This window comes from Palaemon carinicauda, chromosome 29 (assembly GCF_036898095.1).
Source record: "Palaemon carinicauda isolate YSFRI2023 chromosome 29, ASM3689809v2, whole genome shotgun sequence".
Taxonomy (NCBI): domain Eukaryota; kingdom Metazoa; phylum Arthropoda; class Malacostraca; order Decapoda; family Palaemonidae; genus Palaemon; species Palaemon carinicauda.
In genome coordinates, this window is record NC_090753.1 from 94,329,988 (window position 1) to 94,346,913 (window position 16,926).

Below are 16,926 nucleotides of genomic sequence, written 5' to 3' on the forward strand. Positions count from 1 at the left end.
CAGTATATTGTATTTAAATCACTAGAGATGTATTCATAAGCAAAGACAAATTTCAAAAAGAAATATGAACAGAATTTAAATCGAAACACACTAGTAGCTTGGTTTCAAAGTAACTTTGAATACAAGCAAATCGGAATACATTAAGAACATAAAAATAAAAATTGTATTAGCATTGCATTGGTCAAAAAGAAAAATTTTGCTCCATTTGGGCCCTTTTTGTAGACAAGTACTAACGAAACTAGCATGCAATGCGTAATAAGCAGTCATCCTTTGTCCATACAGTAAACAAATTTACACAATGTTCATGTGATTTTTATGCCCTTTTGTTTTGCATAAAAATATTATTATTATTATTATTATTATTATTATTATTATTATTATACATAAATATACCAAGGCACTTCCCCCCAATTTTGGGGGGTAGCCGACATCAACAAATGATACAAAACAAAAAGGGGACCTCTACTCTCTACGTTCCTCCCAGCCTAACAAGGGACTCAACCGAGTTCAGTTGGTACTGCTAGGGTGCCACAGCCCACCCTCCCCCGTTATCCACCACAGATGAAGCTTCATAATGCTGAATCCCCTACTGCTGTTACCTCCACGGTCATCAAGGCACCGGGGGAAGCAGCAGGGCCTACCGGAACTGCGTCGCAATCACTCGCCATTCATTCCTATTTCTAGCACGCTCTCTTGCCTCTCTCACATCTATCCTCCTATCACCCAGAGCTTTCTTCACTCCATCCATCCGCCCAAACCTTGGCCTTCCTCTTGTACTTCTCCCATCAACTCTTGCATTCATCACCTTCTTTAGCAGACAGCCATTTTTCATTTTCTCAACATGGCCAAACCACCTCAACACATTCATATCCACTCTAGCTGCCAACTCATTTCTTACACCCGTTCTCACTCTCACCACTTCGTTCCTACCCTATCTACAGTACTCGAGATACACCAGCCATACTCCTTAGACACTTCATCTCAAACACATTCAATTTCTGTCTCTCCATCACTTTCATTCCGCACAACAACGATCCATACATCACAGTTGGTACAATCACTTTCTCATATAGAACTCTCTTTACATTCATGTCCAACCCTCTATTTTTTACTACTCCCTTAACTGCCCCCAACACTTTGCAACCTTCATTCACTCTCTTACGTACATCTGCTTCCACTCCACCATTTGCTGCAACAACAGACTCCAAGTACTTAAATTGATCCACCTCCTCAAGTAACTCTCCATTCAACGTGACATTCAACCTTGCACCATCTTCCCTTCTCGTACATCTCATAACCTTACTCTTACCCATATTAACTCTCAACTTCCTTCTCTCACACACCCTTCCAAATTCTGTCACTAATCGGCCAAACTTCTCTCCTGTGTCTGCAACCAGTACAGTATCATCCGCAAACAACTGATTTACCTCCCATTCATGGTCATTCTCGTCTACCAGTTTTAATCCTCGTCCAAGCACTCGAGCATTCACCTCTCTCACCACTCCATCAACATACAAGTTAAACAACCACGGCAACATCACACATCCCTGTCTCAGCCCCACTCTCACCGGAAACCAATCACTCACTTCATTTCCTATCCTAACACATGCTTTACTACCTTTGTAGAAACTTTTCACTGCTTGCAACAACCTTCCACCAACTCCATATAACCTCATCATATTCCACATTGCTTCCCTATCAACTCTATCATACGCTTTCTTCAGATCCATAAACGCACTAAGCTACAACCCCATTTAGAAAAGCAAGCCCAAGGGCTCCAACAGGGAAAAATAGCCCAGTGAGGAAAGGAAATAAGAAAGCAAATGAACGATATGAACGATATAAGTAGTAATGTACAATTTAAATAAAATACCTTAAAAACATGACAAATTCGAAGATAATTAGTATTTTTCCTAACCATACAAACCTTAGCTATTTACAAAGGGTTTACTTTTAGCGCAGCTGAAATGACGAGCCAATAGTTTTTAACGAGGGTTAATTACCCCCGCGCTAGTTAGCGGGGGGTGGGGAAGGGTAGCTTGCTACCCCTCCCCCCTCCACACACCGGTGACTTGCTTCACTTAGAGGTAGGACTTGACTTGGGGGTCAGGGATGGCGGGCACATATGTGTAAATAGCTAAGGTTTGTATGGTTAGGAAAAATACAAATTATCTTCGAATTTGTCATTTGTTCCGTAACCGAAATACAAACCACGCTATTTACAAAGGGTGACTTACCCCTTAGGAAGGGTGGAAAGTCCCCAGCCTTACTGACTTCGGCTTGCCCGGGGGCTCGATCCCTCAGTGAGCAACACTAGAGAGAGGGAGCCCCTGTACCTCACAGGTTCCTAGCATCGCTAGGAACGAGTGGCCTACATAAGCAGTGTGAGGAGGAGAGTGTGACTCGTCCTATGAAGTTGACCTTGAGACCTTCAGATAGGAATTCTAGGATAGGACGTTCCCCATACCACCTCGTCAGGGTATGGGAGACGCTACAGTATTAAGCTTAATACTAGGAGCACAAAGAAGCATGGGTTACCTGCAGAGGTCGAGGTCAGCTATGCGAGGACCAGGATGCTGCTTCCCCAAGAGAGGGAAGAAAGAAGTAAGGGTCAGACATACTCTTTCATTCACGCAGACTAAGACCGGGTAACAACGCCCTCAACCTACTGCTACTTGTCCAAAAAGGAGCCTGAGGTTAGACCAGCTGTTGTGCAGCCACCACAGGGCCGATAGAGAACGTATCGAGGCTCCTGTGGGCCACGTCTTGCAGGTAGTGGGCTGTGAAGGTCGTTTGACTCTTCCAGACCCCAGCTTGAAGTACCTGCGTCACAGAGAAGTTTCTCTTGAAGGCCAGGGATGTAGCAATACCCCTGACATCGTGGGCCCGAGGGCAACGTGACGGAGGAGGGTCAGGATTCAGGGCATGGTGGATAACCCTTCGAATCCAAGCTGAGATGGTGTTCCTGGTGACCCTCCTCTTTGTCCTGCCTGTGCTCACAAAGCTCGCACATGAGGACGGACTGCAGCCGTTCCCTTCAAGTAGTACCTCAGACACCTCACTGGGCATAGTAGCAGCTGGTCTGGGTCGTTTGTTACAGAACGGAGACTCGCGATCCTGAAAGAGTCGAACCGAGGATCCGGCACTCCAGGATTCTGAGTCTTGGCCACAAACTCAGGGACGAACCTGAACGTTACCTCCCCCCATCCCCTTGAATGGGCAATGTCGTACGAGAGACCATGAAGTTCACTAACTCGTTTGGCCGAGGCCAAGGCGAGTAGGAAAGCCGTCTTCCAAGACAGGTGGCGATCGGAGGCCTGGCGTAATGGCTCGAAGGGAGGTCTCTTGAGAGACCTGAGGACTCGAACCACGTTCCAAGGAGGGGGTCTCACTTCCGACTGGGGGCAGGTAAGCTCATAGCTACGTATGAGTAAAGAGAGTTCTAGCGATGAAGAAATATCCACGCCCTTCAGTCTGAAGGCCAAGCTTAAGGCTGAGCGATAGCCTTTCACTGCCGAGACAGAAAGACGCATTTCTTCTCGCAGATAAACGAGGAAGTCCGCTATTGCTGGAATAGTTGCATCAAGTGGAGAGATACCCCTTCCATGACACCAACCACAAAAGACTCTCCACTTCGCTTGGTAGACTCCCTCAGAGGACCTTCGCAGGTGCCGAGACATTCTCTCCGCAACCTGTTGCGAAAAGCCTCTCTCCGCGAGGAGACGCTGGATAGTCTCCAGGCGTGCAGCCGAAGCGAGGCTACGGCCCTGTGAGGGACACCGGAGTGGGGTTGTCTGAGAAGCTCGTGTCGTGGAGGAAGCTCCCTTGGGAGTTCCGTCAGGAGATGCAGAAGGTCCGGAAACCATTCCGCGTGATGCCATAGCGGAGCTACTAGTCATGGAACAGTTGACCGATAGTCTGGTCCTGTTGAGCACCCTTCTCATCAGACAGAATGGTGGGAAGGCGTACACGTCGATGTTGTCCTACCGTTGCTGGAAAGCATCTTGCCAGAGTGCCTTGGGGTCCGGGACTGGTGAGCAGTACAGGGGCAGCTTGAAGTTCAAGGCTGTCGCGAACAAGTCCACCGTCGGGGAACCCCACAAAGTCAGGACTTTGTTGGCTATCTGAGGATCCAAAGACCACTCGGTACTCACTATCTGCGAAGCCCTGCTCAGACTGTCGGCGAGCACATTCCTCTTGCCAGAAATGAAGCGAGCTGATAGTGTTATCGAGTGGGTTTCGGTCCACCTCAGAGTCTCTACTGCAAGATGGGATAGCTGTTGCGAAAAAGTGCCTCCCTGCTTGTTGATATAAGCCACTACCGTGGTGTTGTCGCTCATCACCACCACGGAGTGACCCGCCAGGAACCGTTGGAACTGCTGAAGAGCCAGAAAGACGGCCTTCAATTCTAGCAGGTTGATGTGTAGGCACTTTTCTGATTCTGACCAAAGGCCTGAGGCCCTCTGGTTCAGAACGTGCGCCCCCCCACCCTTCTTTTGACGCGTCCGAAAACAGAGTCAATTCCGGGGGGAGGACGAGAAGACTCACTCCCTTCCGCAGGTTCTCGTCGGCCAACCACCACCGCAAGTCCGTCTGTTCCAGAGACCCCATTGGGATCAGAATGTCCGGGGAATCGGATCCTTGATTCCACCGGGACTTGAGCCGCCATTGAAGGGATCTCATCCTGAGGCGGCTGTTTGGAACCAGACGGGCCAGGGAGGATAGGTGGCCTAAGAGACGCAACCACGATTGGGCGGGGAGTTCTTTTCGCCTGAGGAAAGGTTCCGCCACCCTCCTCAGCCTTGCTATCCGGTCGTCTGATGGAAAGGCTTTGTGGAGATTGGTGTCTATTAGCATGCCTAGATAAACCAGTCGCTGGGACGGCTGCAGAGAGGACTTCTCGAGGTTTACCACGATCCCCAGATCCTGGCAAAGATCCAGAAGCCTGTCTCGGTGCCGAAGAAGGGTCGACTCCGAGTCTGCTAGGATCAGCCAATCGTCTAGGTAACGAAGGAGACGAATGCCGTTCCTGTGCGCCCAAGATGAAATCAGGGTGAACACTCTGGTGAACACCTGAGGAGCTGTGGAGAGACCGAAACACAGCACCTTGAACTGGTAGATCTTGTTGTCTAGGCAGAATCTCAGGTACTTCCTGGAAGACGGATGGATTGGGATCTGAAAGTACGCGTCCTTTAGATCCAGTGTACACATGAAGTCTTGTGGTCTGACCGCAAGTCTGGCCGTGTCTGCTGTCTCCATGCTGAACCGGGTTTGTTTGACAAACCTGTTCAGAGCTGAGAGATCGATGACGGGTCTCCAGCCTCCAGTAGCCTTCTTTACAAGAAAGAGTCGACTGAAGAAGCCTGGGGAGCCGTCCACGACCTCCTGGAGAGCACCCTTCTCGAACATGGTCTCGACTTCGGCCTGAAGGGCCAGCCCCTTTGCCGATCCCATGGCATAGGAGATCAACGACACTGGATTCGCTGTCAGGGGAGGTTGAGATGACGTGAACGGGACGCGATAACCTTGGCTGATCACTGAGACCGTCCAAGCATCGGCCCCGTGTTGCTGCCACCTGCGGACGCAATGCTGAAGGCATCCCCCCACAGGTGGACACGCAGGGGGACTGCCACCCCTAGGGCTTGCGTCTGCGGCCGCCACCCCTAGGAGTCTTGCCTCCCCTGGAGGACTTACCGCCCCTCTTGCCCTTGGCTGGAAAGGGCTGGGGCTTAGACACCACTTTCTTAGCTGCCGGTGCCTGTTTGGGAGCCTTACGAGGCTGTTGCTGCTGTTGTGGCGGGGCTGGAGGCTTATAGGGCCAAGTTGTAAGGGCCCTGTGGAGGAGGGAGTCCGTGCTGGATTTCCTCCACCTCTCAGCCGTTCACTCCAAGTCTTGAGGCTCAAACAGGCTCTCCCCCAGAAGGGAAGCATGTCGGAGCCTACACACATCTACCGCGGGGACCTTCGGATGGAATCTCTCGGACACAGCATCGCAACGCTTCAACACCGAGTTGGCCCACAGGGTGGTAACCTGGTGCGCCAAAAACTCGATGGAGCGGGTGCCCGAGAGCAAGAAGGTCTCTAGGGCCTTCCTATTGGTCTCCTTGGACAAGTCCTCCGATCGCAATAGGATGCCCAGAGATCCTAGCCAGAAGTCCAGCCACGAAGTGGCCTGCATGGCACACTTAGCAACCTTCTCGTGGTTAAGGATCTCTGCCGCCGAGAACGACACCTGCCGGGCAGAGAGTTTCTCCAGGGGAACTCCCTTCGCCAGCTCCTCCACAGAGTGATGGAGAGGAAGAGCAAGGTTGTGCTCACCCAGGATCTCGAAATACCTCCTCTGCTGAAGGCGAGGAGGAGGGATGAGCTTGTTCCCGGCAGTGGAACGACTGGAGGAGGCAAGAAGTGCGAGCTAAGCGTTGGCCCTAGCCCTGGCACTCTTCAGCCCCCGAGACCAGGGCAGAGCTGCACTGGTCTTAGGGGCCTTCCGAACATCAAACACTTCATCCAGAATCGTGTCTTTGCCTTCACGGGGGGGGGGGATGACTGGATCCGTAAGTCTGTTAAGTTTCCTTATCAGGCTTAGGACCTGCCAGAAGGCATGTTCGGACTCTTGCTGTTCTCCTCCCTGCGGGCTGGCAGCCAAGTCTCCTGCCCCAGGAATCTCTTCCTGGGGTGATACGTGGACATTCCCCTGGGTAGTCGTGGGTTCCTGACGAATCCTTGCAGAGGATTTAGGGACGGTCTTGAAATCCTTGGGTTCCCTCCTGGGAGGGATACAGGATCCCAACAACGAGGTTCGAGGGGCCCCTTCCTCACGAGACGATTCTCCTGCCTGAAGCGAAGTCTCCCCCCCTGGTGCCGAGGGGAAGACTACCGCCCCACTGGACTCACCTGAGGACGGAAAGGCCTCGTCCACAGGAGAAGGAGAGAGTACTCGTGCAGGAGAAGGGACCTTCGAGACCGACCTCTTGGGAACCAACTTCGCCCTGGGGTAAGTCACCACGAAGTCCACTCCTCTCTTTCTCTTCAGCGTAGGAGAGACAGCCGTTGGTTTGTTACCCTGTCCGGCGAGTGCTGGTTTCATAACCCTCACTAACGCCCGTGCCAGCGGACCAAACCAAGTCTGCTGCTCCAAGGACACAGAGTCCGAAATCCTCGCTAAAGTGAAAGGGATCGGGCGATCCTTTGGAGTGGACACGACGGTACCTGCCTGAAAAGAAGGTGAAGAATGCTGTACTGACCTGTCTTCGTCCTGCACTACCAACCTGTGCTTGGATGGAGGTGATCCCGAGTGCCGTCTAGGAGCACGCGTCCCTGCTGCTACCACCGGCTGTGGAATTCGCCGCGAACGATGGTCGCGCGAGGGCGAATGGTCGCGCGGGAGTGCGGGCGAGCGATCGCGCGGGCGTGCAGGTGGATGATCGCACGGGCCCACAGGCGAGCGGTCGCGCGGGCGAGCGATCGCGCGGGCGCGCAGGCGAGGGTGGGCAGGTAAATGAACACGTGTCCGAGGCGACGAACGCAAGCGTTGGCGCGACGGCGAGGGATCATGCTGCCGCGTAGGTGAGGAAGATCGCTGGCGATGTAGATCCACAGGCGATCGACGACGAGCTGGTGAGTGCAGTCGCTCAAGTTGGCGATGGCGCGATGTGGTATGTCGACGCACTGGTGTGCGATGGTGAGCAGCATGCGCAGGTGAATGACCGCGTAATGGTAAGCGATGGCGAGCAGCATGCGCAGGTGAATGATCGCGTGATAGGGTGCGATGGTGATCACCATCCGCAGGAGGGCGATCGTTCAGGGTTGTTCGATGAGGAGCAGCATGCGTAAGCAGGCGACTGTGCAGGGGCAAGCGATGGCGAGCAGCATGCGCAGGTGAATGATCGCGTGATGGGGTGCGATGGTGATCAGCATCCGCAGGAGGGCGATCGTTCAGGGTTGTGCGATGAGGAGCAGCATGCGTAAGCGGGCGATCGTGCAGGGTCGTGCGATGGCGAGCAGCATGCGCAGGAGGGTGATCGTGCAATGGCGAGCGATTGCGGGCAGCATGTGCAGGCGGGCGATCGCGCGATGGCGAGCTAGAAGCTGGCGAACCATGTTCCTTCAGGAGCGTTGGCGAATGTCGGCGCGCTAGTTGTCGCTGTTGAATAAGCGATACTAAGATCGCCTGTGCGCGCTGGCAAGCAGGTGAACGCTGGCGAGGAGGTAATCGCTGGCGCGTAGGTGATCGCTGGCGAGCAGAAGGTCGATGCGTGTCCTGTGAGAGGACAGGTGGCGCGGCGCGTTCACGAGCAGGAACGGGAAGATCGCTGGCGCATTGGCGAACATGTGTTTCTGACACACGCGCAGCACGATGTTGCGTAGCCACAGGACCAGGCAGATGGTGAGCAGGGAGTTCAGCAGTAACTAAAGGGTGGTCAGAGACCGCAGGGTGAGGGTCCTCAAATGAGCGCTGACGAGCAGGAGAGTGCTGGCGAGGGGGGCGAACATCAGGAGAGAGCCGACGAGCAGGAGAGCGCTGGCGAGCAGGAGAGCGCTTGTGCGCTAGCACTGCTCGCGTAAGGGAAGAATCCCTTAGCCCCGAAGGGACCGTTGCCCGTAGGGTGACGAGTTCTCCAGAAGGCGAAGATCCGGCAGGAGATGGTGAGCGGTCTGCAGAGAGGTTCAAGGAGGGCGGAGCAGTAGGTTGAGGCTGACGAGGAGAGTTCCCCCCGGAGGACGAAGACCCAAAAAGGCGCCTCTTAGTCACCCTGTAAGGGGAAGGGAGGCCCTTGTGGCGTAGAGGGCGGTGAGCCTTACGGCAGAGGCGGCCTCGGGGGAGATTGTCGGGACCATCGGTCCTCCGAAGAGGAGTCTCCGTCAAAACACTTCCCTCAGAAGGAAGCTGAGCAGCAGTCGAGACCGAAGGACTCACTTCCCCCTTCGAAGGATGTACGGAAAGAGGAGGAGAGCCTTGAGCACCATCACCAGCAACAGCACCTGCGGTGGAAGGCCCAGCCACGTCGGAGGCCTCTGTCACCACGACGTCGACAATAGTCAGAGGGTCTACCTCTGCTACCACCGGCGACTGCTTAACAGCGGCCCCCAACGAGACAAGGTCAATAAGAGCGACCCTGGAGGGCAAGCCCTTAAGCCCCAGGGACGACCAAATCTGTAAAAGATCATCACTGGATAAGGCATTATCAATAACCTCCCCCGGAGGAGGAGGGGGAACCGCCTCGCTATGGGAGGCGACGCCCTCTCCCCCTACCGTAGGTAGGGAAACAGAACAAGGGCCTGCGCTCCCACTCGGACGACTCTCCTTAGGAGGCGGACGAGGGGGAGCTTCGGAGGAGGTTTGGGCGGCGGAAGAAGAGTCCCGAGAACCTTCCTCCTTCAAGGCTAACCCCGGAGGAGAACGGTCTCTCTTGGACTTCTTCTTACGCCGACGGCCAATCCTCTCCCACTGGGAGGCAGACCACTCCCTGCACTCACGGCACATGTTCTCCTGGTCACACCGTTGGCCCCGACATTGAGGGCAGAGGGTGTGTGGATCCGTATTATCGTCCGACATGAAAGTCCTACAAGGACGGCCGGCAACTCCAGGGCATGTACGCATAGTAAAGAAAATAACTGAAAGTCAACTTCCAACCAACACACACGGTGAAAAGAAAAAGCAGAAAATTAAAGGCTGTCACGAAGGCGATGAGCAGACACGTCTGATCACCGCCGAGCCAAAAGTGAAGTGAAGCAAGTCACCGGTGTGTGGAGGGGGGAGGGGTAGCAAGCTACCCTTCCCTAGCCCCCGCTAACTAGCGCGGGGTAATTAACCCTCGTTAAAAACTATTGGCTCGTCATTTCAGCTGCGCTAGAAGTAAACCCTTTGTAAATAGTGTGGTTTGTATTTCGGTTACGGAACAAAATAACATTGAAACAGATATTTCATATATAAACCATAAAAACACCCGCTGCAAACTTAAACTTTTAAAGCTCCACCGATTCAGCCACCCGACCAGGAACACCATTCCACAATTCTGTCATAGCTGGAACAAAACTTCCAGAATAAGTACAAGAACTTCTTGCCACAATAAGACCTTAACTCGTCCACTCTGTACGCAGCAATTGTAACAGGATTGTGGCAGGGTCATATAGTATTGTGTGATAGCCTTAAGAAATTTTTCTTTTTAGAGTTATGACTGTGTGTTCTTTGTCAAATTGTGATCACTATTGTTTATTATAAAGTTAACAGTACAGTACAAAGATGATTAAAAAAGATGGTAGAAGTGAAAAAAATAATTATCAAGATGCATGCACAACATAAGCATGTGGCAAACCTGGCAAAAGATTGCAAGCTTACAACATCCTCCCAATTTGTAAAATTCTTAAGAAAATAAGAAATGAAAATGTTGTGAAAAGGGTACTGATATGACGAAACAATAGCCGCATGTTCATTATAACATTGAAACGTTGCTGGTTATCTGGATCAACGAAAAGCAGTTAGGAGATATGATTATCAAAAACATAATTTGTGAACTATCCTGACCATGTGAAAAAGCCAGGTACGTCAGCAGAAAAAGAAACATTAAAGACGAGCTGAGGCTTGTGCAAGAATTTCAAAAGAACTAGCATCCATATTGTTGTGCAACACAGTGAGGCTACAAGCTCACATGTCAAGGCAGCAGAGGCATTAGTTGTAAAATTCAGAAGGTTCATAGATTCTGAATCTTATATGCCGCAGCAAGTGTTCAACTGCAACGAATCCAGTGATCTCTAATTTCTAAAAGCTGTACACAAAGACAATGTTCCAGCAATGCTTCAAGGTCACCAAAGGGACCAAGCTCATCCTTCAAGGATTTCGGAAAGAACATTTCTATTTTGTCAACTGCCTCAAAATGACTGACAAAGCAAAGGAACAGTGTTACCACTGGATCTGCCTAAGAATTCCGACTGGTAGGGAAAATGACCTTTAAACGTAGTACAGTAGTATCGAATACCAAAAAACATTCGCAAAATTAATCAAATATATAGTCACAATTTCTATACTTTATGTTAGTTTTAGTTCAAAATATAATACAGATCAATAGATACAAAAATAGACTTCATATTATAAATATAAAAGATTTATATGCCACAAATGTTTTTCAACCTTGATAACTATGCGGAAATATTGTCCGTTCCAGACAGAGTAAAGCAAAAATCGGAAATTGAAATGATGGAGATCCCTCTTTAGCTTTATTTTTCCGTCATTGGCCCCACAATTCCGCCTTTTGGCAACCTTGCGTAGGAAGGGTTCAACAACATAGCCCTTAATTTTGTTGCCTTACCCAGTCCATTGCAGTCACAAACGAGTGTAAGAACGGCCGACTCCGGAATGTTTGCCTCCATCAGTAGCCAACCTTACCTTAAGGGCAGACGAATCACAAGTACCCTCATAACAAGTAAGAGTTAAAGGTATGTCGGGCTGTTCTGGCGATTCACCTCCCATTCCCCAAATACGAGCTTTCCAATCCAAGGACAGACCCAGCAGGGGGCTGGTGACAGTGGGGGAAATATCCTTTTACTGATTATACATAACTAATTATCTAATCCAAATTGGATCTAGCTATCGGCCAACATCAATGAAACAAAGAATACTGTAGATTGAAAATTATTTGAATCACCCTGGAGATTTATCAAGTGAAATCCACCTATGCCTACAATGACAATTTGTGTACAATGTCAATCATTGCCTATTTCACATGAAACGTGACATCTACAAAATTCATTATTAGTATCATTCCAATATTACAGTAATATATGGTCTCATAAGCATAAACGCCAAGACAATACTTTTCACATTCGTGTGGTAAGCTAGAGATATGAATTTCATAATCTCAGACTAATTTGCAATCACATTGTTAATTCATTCATTCAAAAATAAACAAATCCAAAATGAGGTCAAGTCAAGCAAGAAACTCATTGCATCAAACACTACCCTTACCTTTTGTTAATTTTAATTCGGATCTTCTCCTGCATTAAGGCAAGAGACTCATTTCAGCAGACAAATTGATAGCACCTATATAAAGATTATAAAAATTAAATAGCTATCAAAGAAGAGAAAAGGAAAACTGAGAAATGTAAGAAGCTATAGAGGTGCAGATATTAGTAGTGATCACCAGCTCATTGCCACACTGAAATTAAAACAGAAAGCACCCAACAGAAATGTAAATAGAATACCTAGGTTTCATACAACTAAGCTTCTACAAAATGAACACAGAAAACCTTTGCAATTGAATGTATGAATCAATTTGCAGTCTTAGAGACTTTGAGAGAAGAGCAGACAATTAACGAAGAATGGTATGATATTAAGAACATATTTCAGACAGATGGTAGAGAAGTTTTGGGACATGCAGCTACAAGGAGAAAACCACGGATATCAAATGATACTTTGAATACTATAAAAATAAGAAAGACAGAAATTGATTGTTGAAAATTTTCAAGTAATGAAAAGTACAAGGTAGAGCATGCTAAGTATTCCAGTATTGATAGTGAGATCAAAAGAATAGCCAGGAATGACTGGAGATAATACTTCGACAGGAAAGCAGACAAGGCTGACAAAGCTATGAATTCAGGGAGTGGCTATGGTGTAAGAATTGCTCATATAATTATTAATGAAATCTCTACTAGGCAAAGAAGAAGAAGCACAAATGAGTTAACTTCTCTAATTGCCATACAAAGCAATTCGAGAAAAACATCCCAAATAATAGTTAATTAAATACCTAATGGAATGAATAATTTAAAGTTTTCAGGCATCCTGACATCGAAGGTCATTGACGCTGGTAACATTTAATTTATGTATACAAAAATAAAAAGTTAAATAAAATAAAAAATTAAAGAGTATTCAATCAAAATCATAAAAATTGAATGTCATAAAAGTTAAATATTTTTCAGAAGACCTGCTTCTGAAAAAAATCTAAAAATGCCACTTGCATGGTAGGACACATCATTTCCAAGAATCTTAGCAAGGATGAACCTGCCACCCTCACCTCGAGCCTCAAACAAATATCTATTCCGCAAGTTGTTATAATTGGGGCATTCGGTCAACAAATGCCTTACTGTTAGAGGTACTAAACAGTTGTCACAATACGGTTGGTGTTGGCCCTTCAGCAGAAACTCATGTGTCAACCGAGTGTGACCAATACGGAGACGACAAAAAGACGTCTCCCATTTACGGGGCATCATATTATACCTCCAAGGAGATATGTCATTTGTTACTTCCCTCATTTTATTGCCATCTTGACTATCCCATTGCTGTTGCCATTTATTGCAAACCAATTTCTTGATGTCAGGTAAGAAATCATTACAGGGAATGGGATACCTTCTTGGCAGCAACTCGGATGCAGCCTCCTTAGCCAGTGAATCTGCCTTCTCATTTCCGGACACACCTACATGTGCTGGAACCCAACAAAATTGAACTGTTATACCTCTCCGTCCAATAAGGAAGAGCCATTCTAAAATCTTTAAAACTAGAGGGTTATTAGAATTAAAAACTTCCATAGCTTGAAGGACACTCCTTGCATCACTAAAAATTGTAAAATTACCCTCCTTCTCCAACGCTATTTTCTCAATAGCGGTTAATATACCATACAGTTCGGTAGTAAATATGGAAGCGGTCAGAGGAAGTGCACCTCTACAATTAAAACCATTACTATGTACTCCAAATCCAACGCCAGCATCAGATTTGGAGCCATCAGTATAGATAAAAGTTGATCCTCTATGTTCTTTAACATGTTCATTAAAAAGAGACCTGGCTTCTAGGTCTGACATATTCTTCTTATCTCCAATAAAATATTTACAAAAAGATATCTCTGGTAACTTCCATGGAGGCGTTGATGATACCTTGAATGGAAGTACCTTATTTCTAATTATATCCAGACTATTTAATAATCGTTTCACCCGAAAGCCATAAGGTTGAGGAGATTTTGGGTGCAACTCAAAGTATGATGCGTGTCTTACAAGGCTTGCAGTCTGAAAGGCTAGAGAGTTAGGGAGTCTTTGCAATCTAAACCAATACCGAAGAATGGAAGACATTTGGTAAAGGTCTAGAGGTAACTCTCCAGCATCAACAAGGAGACTTGGGATAGGCGAGGTTTTAAAAGCTACAGTAGACAGTCTAATACCTGCATGATGTATCGAGTCTAATATTTTTAACCGGCTTGGGGTGGCTGAAGAATATACCTCACAACCATAACTAATTTTGGAAAAAATCAAGGCCTTGTATAATTTTAAAATAGTATTGCGGTCTGCCCCCCATGATATATGGGACAATACTTTTAAGATATTCAGAGCTTCAACACATTTAGCTTTTAGCGCTTTTAGGTGAGAAACCCATGTAAGTCTACAGTCAAATATCAAACCTAAAAATTTGGTTTCCGATACACATTGTATCCGTTGACCTTTAATGTATATAGCCAGGTCTGGATGTACTCCCCGGATACGACAAAAATGGACAATGGTAGTTATACTTGTCGAGAACTTAAATCCATTCATGTCAGCCCATTGGATAATTTTATCAATAGAGAGTTGGATTTTTCTCTCAACCATTGCCATTCTGGTGCCAGCAAATGATATTGAGAGATCATCCACAAATAATGTTGAGAGAACATCCTGGGGAATGGCTGAGGATATCCCATTAATTGCTAGTGCAAAAAGGGTTACACTCAGCACACTACCCTGAGGAACTCCTTCTTCCTGGCACTTACTCTCTGATAGTTTCCCCCACTCTCACTTGAAAAACTCTACGTGAAAGAAATGCCTGAATAAATAGTGGCAGCTCTCCTCTCAATCCCAATTCATGAATGGTTTTAAGAATACCATATTTCCATGTGGTATCATATGCCTTTTCAAGGTCAAAAAATACTGTAACATGGTGCTGTTTGGAAGCAAAGGCTTCACAAATAGAAGACAAGTCGTATCAACACATCAGTCGTTGAGTGCATTTTTCGGAATCCACATTGAATCGGTGATAAAATACCTTTCTTTTCAAGGTACCATAACAGCCTTGCATTGACCATCTTCTCCATGATTTTACATAAACAAGATGTCAATGCAATAGGATGATAATTTGCTGCTAAAAACTTGTCTTTACCGGGTTTTAAAAAGGCTAAAATAATGGCTAGTTCCCAAACACTTGGGTAACTATGATCATGCCATATTCTATTAATAATGCTTAAAATAAATACCTTTGTATTAAAATGTACATGTTTAATCATTGCATATGGAATTCCATCGGGTCCAGGGGCTGTATCGTTGCAATGAGCAAGTGTGGAATCAAATTCTCTTTCAGTGAAAGGAGAATTATATGACTCTTCCCTTCTTGTTGCAAAATTTAAAATTTTCTTTTCTTCAGTGCTCCTATACTGGTGACCAGGGGCTCCTTCACACTTGCTGGATACATTTGAAAAATGATTAGCCAGGGCATTGCTAACTTCATTTGCTTCAGTTACATACTGGCCATTCACCTTCAACACTGGTGGTGGGTTGGGGGTGAATTTGCCAGCTATCTTTTTTACTTTCCTCCACACAGAAGATGGTGGTGTTCTACTGTTAATGGAGGAAACAAAAGACATCTATGACTGGCGCCTTGCTTCTTTCATGGCACGACGGAACTGTGCTCTACATTTCTTGTACATAGTTAAATTCTCATCAGTTCTGCGTCTACGCAATCGTGTTAGAGATCTTCTTGTGGCTCTGTGGAGTGCAGTTAGTTCTGAAGACCACCACGGGACTGGTCGTCGTTTGAATAACCCTGTTGTTTTGGGAATTGAATGGACTCCTGCTGTATGAAGAGTTCCATTCAGTTGGTCTATGGCATCATCAACACTTTCAAACTGTTCTGCTCTCCCTTCGATTTCACTTAGCTCGGAAAATTTAACCCAGTCTGCCTTGTCTAGATTCCAACGTGGCGATCTTTGCAAAGGCGGACCCTTGTTGGTGTTTATAATGATTGGTGCATGATCACTAGAATGCCAATCATCTAATGTCCTCCAATCAAAATCAAGAAGGCAGTTAGAGCTTGCAATTGAAAGGTCAATGCATGACAAAGTACCTGTCTGAACATGAAAGTGTGTGGGCTCTCCTGTATTAAGGAGTCCCACATCCTCATTCTCCACAATTGATGAGATAATATTGCCCCTTGTGTTGGCCAAAACATCACCCCATAAAGGATGTCTACCATTCATATCTCCCAGTAAGAGAAAAGGTTGAGGGACTTGTTGAATGACCTCTGCTAAATCATCATATAAAATATTATCATTTGGAGGTAAGTACAGAGAGCATATTGTATATTTTCTCCCTATATCGATTTGTACAACAACTGCCTGCAGGTTTGTACGTATAGACATGGGTATTTGGGGAACATCGACGAATGTACATGAGACTTCCGCCATGGCTCCCTGCTTGTTGATTATATGGTGTTCTATAGCTAACATACTCTCGAGGACTAGGAGTGTTAGAATCAAGCATACTTTCCTGTAGACATACAATTATGGGGGAATGCTCATGAATTAGGAGCTTAAGTTCTTCATATTTCGCCCTCAAACCCTGACAGTTCCATTGCAAAATGGAGGAGAAAACTATGGATTATTTCTGGAAGACATCTTGGATGAGGTCTTCCCATTAGCAGTTTTTAATTTAACATTATTACCAGTAGGTTTCTTATGAGGTGATCTTGTACATGTTGGGTTTTACATTTGTGTTTTTCTTTGTATTCTTTTTATCTATTTGTTGAGGTGGATGGTGGACCTCAACTTGAATTTCTGATTTATTCAGTCCATCTTCTGGTTCATTAGAAACATCAACAGACAAAACATCAAATTTATTTGATGTCATAACCTTAACGTTTCGAATGGAGGGTGGAGAGAGAGATGGAGGTCTCTCTCTTTTGCGATTAATAGATGGTGGGAT

The 16,926-nt window shown here is 47.0% G+C and overlaps 1 protein-coding gene across 2 annotated transcripts in view; it reads right to left on the bottom strand.

Moving 5' to 3' along the window:
* The window catches only part of LOC137622367 (MAGUK p55 subfamily member 7-like), an 87,005-nt gene that overhangs the window by 11,484 nt on the left and 58,595 nt on the right, over positions 1 to 16,926 (bottom strand). The window lies entirely within an intron of this gene.